The sequence below is a fragment of the Balaenoptera borealis genome (genome assembly GCF_965194805.1).
Source record: "Balaenoptera borealis genome assembly, chromosome: 19".
In the NCBI taxonomy this organism is placed as follows: domain Eukaryota; kingdom Metazoa; phylum Chordata; class Mammalia; order Artiodactyla; family Balaenopteridae; genus Balaenoptera; species Balaenoptera borealis.
This window is the reverse complement of record NC_138878.1, coordinates 51429264-51437697: the sequence shown is the minus strand read 5'-3', so window position 1 is coordinate 51437697 and position 8434 is coordinate 51429264. Positions and strand designations below refer to the sequence as shown.

At 44.7% G+C, this 8434-nt stretch overlaps 1 long non-coding RNA gene across 2 annotated transcripts; it reads left to right on the top strand.

Moving 5' to 3' along the window:
- The first annotated feature begins 3702 nt into the window (after positions 1-3702).
- LOC309616224 lies at positions 3703-8061 on the top strand. Of its 2 annotated transcripts, XR_014237359.1 has the most exons (3): positions 3703-4435; positions 4999-5144; positions 7375-8061. It is a non-coding gene; the product is annotated as an uncharacterized lncRNA (long non-coding RNA). The 2 variants fall into 2 exon arrangements; XR_014237360.1 differs by lacking the exon at positions 3703-4435 and having other exon boundaries at positions 4824-5144.
- The last annotated feature ends 373 nt before the right edge of the window (positions 8062-8434 follow it).

The following is an 8434-nucleotide window of genomic DNA, read 5'->3' as shown; positions in this document are numbered from 1 at the left end:
AAATATATGTGTGTATACTAACTTGTGTACACACATATCTCTAAATATTTCTGTACGTAGCCATATTTATCTATATTAAGCTAAACGGGAGTTCATACTGATATCTCCAACTCTAATCTATTACTGCGTGGATCATTCTAGTCTCCTCCCATTGCTTATGTGTAAACTAACACTCCATTAGTGAGAAACCTGGCCCCAACCATCCACCATCCATTTATGTAATTGTTATATATATTGAGTAGTTTTACAATTGTTAACCCTTACCCCTATGGGAAACACTACATCAACTAGAGTTCAGTACTTACGTACAGTTCCTTTTGCTTTTAGTCCTAAGTCTCCACTCATTTCTAAAGTTACTCTCCCACTCCCTTCAGTGAAGTAATGTCATCCATTGGTAATACAGTTAAATTCTCTTGTCGTTATTCAATCCTGGGATTCTCCAACCTCCTAAATGATTTTTTTAATTTACACAAATTAAAGTTCATTCTTTGCTCTGTAAAGTTCTATGAGTTTGATAAATGCATAGTATCCATTATTATAGCATCATATAGAATAGCTTCACTGCCTTAAAAAAAAAAAAATCATCTGTGCTTCATCTCAGTCAAGTCTCCTCCCTCTCCAAACCCCTGGCAACCACTGATCTGTTTACTGTCTCTACAGTTTTGCCTTTTCTAAAATGTCATATAAATGGAATCATAAAATATGTACCCTTTTAAGACTGGCTTCTTTCACTTAGCAATAGACATTTAATATTCACCCATATTTTTGCATGGCTAATTCCTTTTTATCACTAAATAGTATTCCATTGAATGGATTTACCACTGTTTATCCTTTCACTTACTGAAGAACATCTTGGTTGCTTCCAGTTTGGGGTAATTATGAATAAATCTACTATAAATATTCATGGACAGACTTTTGTGTGGACGTAGTTTTCAAATCAGTTGGATAAATACCTAGGAGTATGACTGGGTCGTATGGTAAGACTATGTTTCACTTTGTAAGAAACTGCCAAACGGTCTTCCAAAGTGGCTGCACAGTTTTGCATTCCCACCAGCAATATACGTTCCTGTTGCTTCACGTTTTTTCACCAGCAATTGGTAATGTCAGTTTTTTGGAATTTAGCCATTCTAATATGTGTGTAGCAATATTGCATTTAAAAAAAATAAATATATTTATTTGTTTATTTTTGGCTGTGTTGGGTCTTTGTTGCTGTGTGCAGGCTTTCTCTAGTTGTGTCAAGTGGGGGCTACTCTTCACTGTGGTGCACGGGCTTCTCATTGCAGTGGCTTCTCTTGTTGTAGAGCATGGAATCTAAGCACACGGGCTTCAGTAGTTGTGGCACAAGGGCTCAGTAGTTGTGGCACATGGGCTCAGTTGCTCCATGGCATGTGGAATCTTCCCAGACCAGGGCTCAAACCCATGTCCCCTGCATTGGCAGGCAGATTCTTATCCAGTGTGCCACTAGGGAAGTCCCTGCATTGTTGTTTTAATTTGCATTTCCCTAATGACAAATTATGTTAAACGTCTTTTCATATGCTTATTTGCCATCTGTATATCTTCTATAGATAATTTTTATTTTTAAATAATTTCAAATCTACAGAAAAATGACAAATATGGTATAAAGAACTTCACTATTCTTGAACAATATGAGAATAAGTTGCTGGCTTGATGCCCTGTCACTCCCAAAACTTGAATGTGTATTTCCTACAAACAAAGACACTCTCCTAAATAACCAGAATACATAGCTAAAACTGGGAAATTAACATTGATACATTACTCACATCTACTCCTCAGACCTTATTCAAGTTTCACCAGTTGTTTCAATGACATCCTTTATACAGAAGGATTGAGTCCAGAATCACCTGATGCATTTAATTGTCACATCTTCTAGTCTCCTTCAATCTGGAACTGTTTCCACTGTTCCCCAGTCTTTCCTTGACTTTCATGACCTTAATACTTTTGAAGGCTATGGGCCAGTTATTTTGTAACTGTCCCTCAGTTTGGTTTGACTGAAGTCCCCTCAGGTTTAGATTCAGTTTTGTATTTTGGGCAGGAAATTCACAGGGGCTGCTCCTCTAGGTGCATCTTGTCAGGTGGCACCTGATTTCGATTTGTCCCATTACTGATGATGGTAACTTGATTAAGGTGTATCTGTATCTGCCAAGCTTCTTTACTACAAAATTACTCTTTTTACCTTTGTAATTAATAAACATTTTGTATGTGGCTGGGTGGGGGGTGGTCCTTTGAAACTAAATAAATATCTTGTTCCTCATCAAACCTCCTCCTACAAGTTCTAGCATCCACTGATGATTCTTGGATGAATTACTCTGCTGGTTGTGAGATGGTGCTTTTCTCACTCCATTATTCCTTATATAGTTGGCATTCTGCCATATGGAAGCATTCTACCATTCTCCCCATTTATTAATGTATGGACTCACGGATTTCTCTTTCATTCAATGGATCATAATTGCCCCAGATTTGGCCAGTGGGAGCTCCTTCTGTGTCTGTTTGACATGTTGTATCATTCTTTGGGCACTTCCTTATTTTCTGGCACAAAAAGATTTTCCAGGCTCATCTTGTACTTTCCCTGCCCTGCCCTTTTAATGGAGAATGATATTTAGAAAGCAAGATCTGGACACTAGGGGAATGTATGGCTTTTGGGATGTCATTGCTCCCAGGGACTCTCAGTGAACATGGCTGGGAACAGAGATAGGAAGTACATGAATGCATATACAGACATGCAAACATACATACACAGTTATATAATACACACAGATTTACATCTGCATTTATTTTTATATCTATTTTAATGTATATTGAAAACCATGAATTTACACTGATAACTCCAATTTTCATCTAATCCTAAAGGGTTATGTTTGTTTGCTAGGGCTACCATAACAAACTACCACAGACTGGGTGGCTTAAACAACAGATATTTAATTTCTTACAGTCTTGGATGCTTGAAGATGAACAGATACGTTGAAGCAAGTATAGTAAATACTAATTGTACCATCTAGGTGGAACATGCACAGGTGTTTACTGTACAATTCTTTGAATTTTTCTGTATATTTGACATTTTTTGCAATAGAATGTTGGTAAGGGAAAGAGTAGGGACCACTGTGAATAAGAGAAAAAGCACTAGCTAGCATTCATCTTGTACTACAGTGTGGGCCTTGTGCCAAGCACTGTTAGCAATCATCTCACTTAATTTTCTCAACAGCCCCATATTATTATTTTCTGGTGCTATTATTTTCTCCATTTTATAGCTAAGAAATCTGAGGCTCAGAGAGGTTAAGTCACTCATCTAAGGTAACAATGCTTGTAAACAGAGGTGGGACTCCAGTTCAGGTATGTGTGATTCCGTAACTGATGCTTTTAACTCTCTCACATCTAGAGCACCAGCATTCCTGTCCAACCTCCATCCATTTCTTTGATAAAAAGAGAAAGTTAAAACCCAGTAAATGGCTTCTAACGACTCCTTGATTTTTACACTTCTCCAGTATGGAATTGTACTTTTATAGAAGGAAAAATAAAGTTCTTATTTAAGTTCTCTTCCTTCAGGGATGGGATTGTCTCCCTCCCAGCAATCTTGGCAGTTGTACATTCTTTTCCAGGTGCTAAGAAAACTGGTAGCAGTGAGTTGTCATGTTTGCTGTCTCCACTTGTTCTAGCTGTACTCTGAAGGTAAGGTAGGGGAGGCTCTTTTTAGACATGAGAACACTGTGAGGCTCAGAGACTTTAAATATATTGACCAAGTCACACAGGATTACGGGACAGGACAGATCTGGCTCTCAAGTCTGGGGCTTTGGACTTGGCATTTCTCTTAACTGGTCTCCAGACTGGTTTCCGTCTAAACCAAGCCTGACAATTAAGCAGCACTTGCTCTTAGAGGCCCGCGGTTACTGTGGGCATTTTCCGGGTAGTCGTACTTCTCGATCTGCACTCCTCGCCTGGCATAAATTCCCAGAAAGCTTTTGAGTGGCGAGCAGGGATGTGAGCCGGTCGTCGATGTGCGCTCTTGGTCACCTGAGCGCTTTCCCAGAAAGGGCTGTTTTCTGTCTAGGTTTCCGTTCTCACAGAGGGCCTGTAAAACGCCTGGATGTCCCATGCCGTGCATCGTTGTATCCCTAGGGAGGCTGTGGCAGAGACCTGGGGGTGCCGATCTTCCCCAGCAGGAAAGGCAGAGAAGAGGCCCCGAGAGGAGGCAGTGCTTTGTCCGTGCTCAGCAGGGCTGCAGCCTGGGCGGGGCCGGCCTCCCTCGTGCCCTGACACCCCCGGGGCGGAGCTGGAGGCCCTGCGCGCGCCAGCTGACCAGATGACCTGAGCCGCTAACCCCAGACCCGCCCGTACTCAGCCGGGCCTTCCTTATGGGCCTGAGTCTCGCCGCCACACAGCTCAGCCCGAGCGCCCCATTTGGAGGCTGCGGCCCACGGAGGTGGAGTGATTGGGCCGGCTGGACGGCCCCACCCGGGGTCCAGAGGCGCGGCGCTCGCGGCCCACGCGGGGCGGGCGGGCCTGGGGTCGTCGGCTGGCGTGCCCGCGGGCTTTCACCCGCAGAGCCGCCGTCCGAGGTTCCGGTCTCCGCCTGGGGTCGCCTGAGCACTGCGGCTTACAGGGCTGCTCGAGATGACGTGGGGGGAGGGGGAAGAAGCAGCTGCGCCGCGGCTGCTCGCGGCCAGAGCCCGAGGCGGGGTCGGTTTCTTGGCAACGGGGCCCCTCTCGGGTCGCGCCCTCCCCCTTCTTGGTCTCCCCTCCCCCATTGAAGCTCCGCGGAGTCAGAGCCCTGGGGCCCGAGGCGGAGCCCAGGTGTGGCCTGGGGGGCGCGACCGGCGTGGGAGGGGTGACCCCAGGGCTGCCCAGCTGCGGGCCGGCGTTTGTCCGGCGGGGCTGCGCTGGGGGCAGGGGACCCGGAGGGCCCGAGGGGGGCGCGACAAGTCTGTTTCCGCCCAGCCTCCGCCTGCTCCGGCTAAAACGAGTCTTTCCGGTGGGGCTGCCCAGCCGGGTCCGCCCTCCCCAGCCTCCCGGAACCCGCCCGGGCCGAGGGCAAGAGCAGGCCGGTGGGTGGAGCGGTTGGAGAGGCGGGAGAGCCCGGGTCCTGGGATCCAGCCCGGGCCGCGATCCCCGGGGCCCCTCTTTCCGATCCGGTGAGTCCCCAGGGCCACCCTGGCAGACGGTTTTGGAAAAGCTTCCTGGGTGATTCTGGGAATCAAGGGTCCAGTCTAACCTTATTACTTTACAGCTGGGAAAACGGAGGCACAGACTGTCCCAAGGCCGCACCAAGAGTTAGCAAACCACGAGGAAGCCAAGGGAAAGCCTACGGGGAGAGACCCGACAGAGGCCGGGATTTTTCCCAGGCCCTGAGTCCTGGGGGTCTGGAGTAGACAAGAGGGGCTAGGAAGGCCTGGGCGCCCGCTGCCCCGACAGCTTCCCCAGGGGGTGGACCGAGCTGGATCCCCGCGACGGCCCCCGGCCTCACGAAATTAATGAGGAAGATGCCTTTCTTTCCTCAATCCAGGAGTAGAGATTCCGTTTAACCACTGCAGACAGTAAGACAGGGACCACTCTCCCTCCCAGCCTGGCGCCAGCAGGAACCCGAGGGCATTCAACAGGAGCCAGGAACTGGAGGCGAAGCATCCTTCATTTCCTCTGCGGTGGTGGAACAAGTGAGGTCTCTGATTGCCAGAGTCTGGTTTTTCAAAATCGTAGCATGCTGGCACCGAAAGCGGGGGTACCCTGAAGGATTCTTTTATCTGCTTAACCTTGAGTCAGACTTGCAATCAGCATTTGATCAAAAAGCTTGGTCAGTTTCTCAAAATGCAAAATCAATCGCCGATTTTACTTTTTTACTTGGCATTTCCTTGGGATAGTCTCGGTTCTGGGGATGAAAGATTATAAACTATTGTCTTAAATTCTGTCCTGATTAGCATCTTTCCTCAATTCAGGATTTCCCTGGAGCCAGATCTTTGCAGCTTCAGGATTATGACTTTTTTAAAATATAAGCTTGATGAATTTTTATCGGTTCCCTAAATTAGAAACTCCCTTAATTACAGGAGAAAACATTTTCAAAGAGAAAGGGGTAGACCTTTAGAACAAACCCGGGAGCAATGCTTCTAAAGAAAATCTCAGGGCAGGCAGGTCCTCAGAACCAAGTGAGATGGTCTTTTCTGCAGCCGTCAGGCCCACCGTCTTTCAGTTAACTCTTGACTAAAAAATAAAGAATAAATGAAGGTTTGCTTAAAGCTGTTCATCCTCCTGCAGAGGATTCTAAGTTGAGAGAAAACATGGTCTTGGTTAAATTGTTTTAAAATTGGGCTTGGGTGGCCAGATGGTAGATGAGGGGAAATTTCCCCTTGTAAAAGTATTTCCAGCTAATAAATGAAGAAAGAATGATAGATAGAACATCACCATTTTGTATTCCTAATGAATTAATGGATCTAGGCGTGATCAGCTATGGCTACTAAGTCTTGAAAAGAGAGAACCCACACGATGTGCTAATGGAAAAACTCAAAACACAAACTCTGAAGTCGTCTTGACACTCCTTACAGCCCTGCCCCGCCACAAATCAAAGCTGCATCTGATCAAGCCTCATCTGGATCCACAACACTACGGGAACATAATCAAAACTATCCACATCTTGTGAAACTACAAATGCCTCAGTTCTTTAATAATTAATTGCAAGGAAAATATTGCGTTTAGATTCTAAATCAAAGAAATGGTAAAAAGAAAAAAGTGACATTCACAGGACACTTGTAAATTTGAACACCAGTGTGGTATTTGATATTTAAAAAGTATTATTACATTATTTCAGAATGATAATATTATGGTTACATTTTTAAGTATTTAAAAAATATTTTAACATTTTCAATGTATTTTGGAAATATGTGCTAAAATATTTACAGATGATATGATATCTAGATTTTATTTCTAAATAGTTTTATGTAGGACTTCCCTGGTGGCGCAGTGGTTAAGAATCCGCCTGCCAATGCAGGGGACACAGGTTCGATCCCTGGTCCGGGAAGATCCCACATGCCGCAGAGCAACTGAGCTCGTGTGCCACAACTACTGAAGCCTGCGCGGCTAGAGCCCATGTTCCGCAACAAGAGAAGCCACTGCAATGAGAAGCCTGCGCACCACAGTGAAGAGCAGCCGCCGCTCACTGCAACTAGAGAAAGCAACGAAGACCCAACACAGCCAAAAATAAATAAATTTATTAAAAAAAAAAAAAAGATCTAAATAGTTTTATGTAGCAGTAAGGAAAGTAGGTGAAGGTATAGATGGAAACAAGGTTGAATATTAGTAATGAGTATATGGTGGTTCATTTTATTATTCTTTTTTTTTAATGTTTAAATTTTTTTTATCTTTTACTTTTTGCAGGGTGCTTTCAAACTTGGGAACCTGCCTTGAAGCCTGACTAAATTGTCTGGGTTGGAGCTCAGGACGACTGGCCCATGTCTTGCTCTGTGAAATTACACATGTCATTTCTCACTTGTCCATTCAAGAAACACTATGGAGGACCTTCTGTCTGCTTGAGCTTCTGAAATTATGGAGCTGACACTTCAGATTAGAAAATAACAAAGAAGGAAGCCACCAAATGGAAGCATGGAAGGCTTTGCAGAAGAACTGTTGTTTGATATGGGTTCTGACAGATGAAAAGGAGCTCCCTGGGTGGAGTCAGTTCATCTTCGATAAGATAAGGTGGTTAGACTAGGGCTACATGGAGGACCCATTTAATCCTAACAGATTCTGTGGTTATAACCTGCCTGTAATCAACTTTTTCTTCTCTGTGTGTCCCTCCAGGGAGTTGGGAGACCACCATGGACTTCCTGTCGTCATTCTTTATTTTGTTAACTGAAGCAATCCAAATTGAGCCGTTGGTCTTGAGTCTCCCAGTTGTGTTTGGAGGCCAAAGCATTATCATGTTAACCAGTCTGTAACCTTAGGGAATGGTCTCTTGGGCTCATAGATTTATTTCCATCCATCTAGTTCCCAAGGCATTTCATTTAGTAACTGTAGCTATACCAAGGCCCAGCCTTCGTAATAAAGCCCATTTGCTCATCAAAACGTGGGTGCCTGTAGTTGATACCCTCAGCCTTCCCAACTGCTTTTATCTTCCCTCTCTTCCTGTAGGACATGCAGTTCAATATACAGCATGCATCCTGGCCTTCGGGTTAATTGTTCATCCTGATACTCTGCCAAAACAGGTCGAACTTTGTGCTTTGATGGCCTTTTCACCCATGTGACATGAACCATCTGTTGGGGCAAAGCTTAAAGCAGCAATTGTCATTTGACAAGTAGTTGGCAGTATCACATCTCTGTTATGGAAAATTATTTTTCGGTTGTCATCTTCTCAGTTTTTGTGGATGTTTGTACTTTAAAAGGGACAATTTCTGAAACTTCTGGAGAAGTAAGATAAGACTGCTTAAATTTGGTTGCT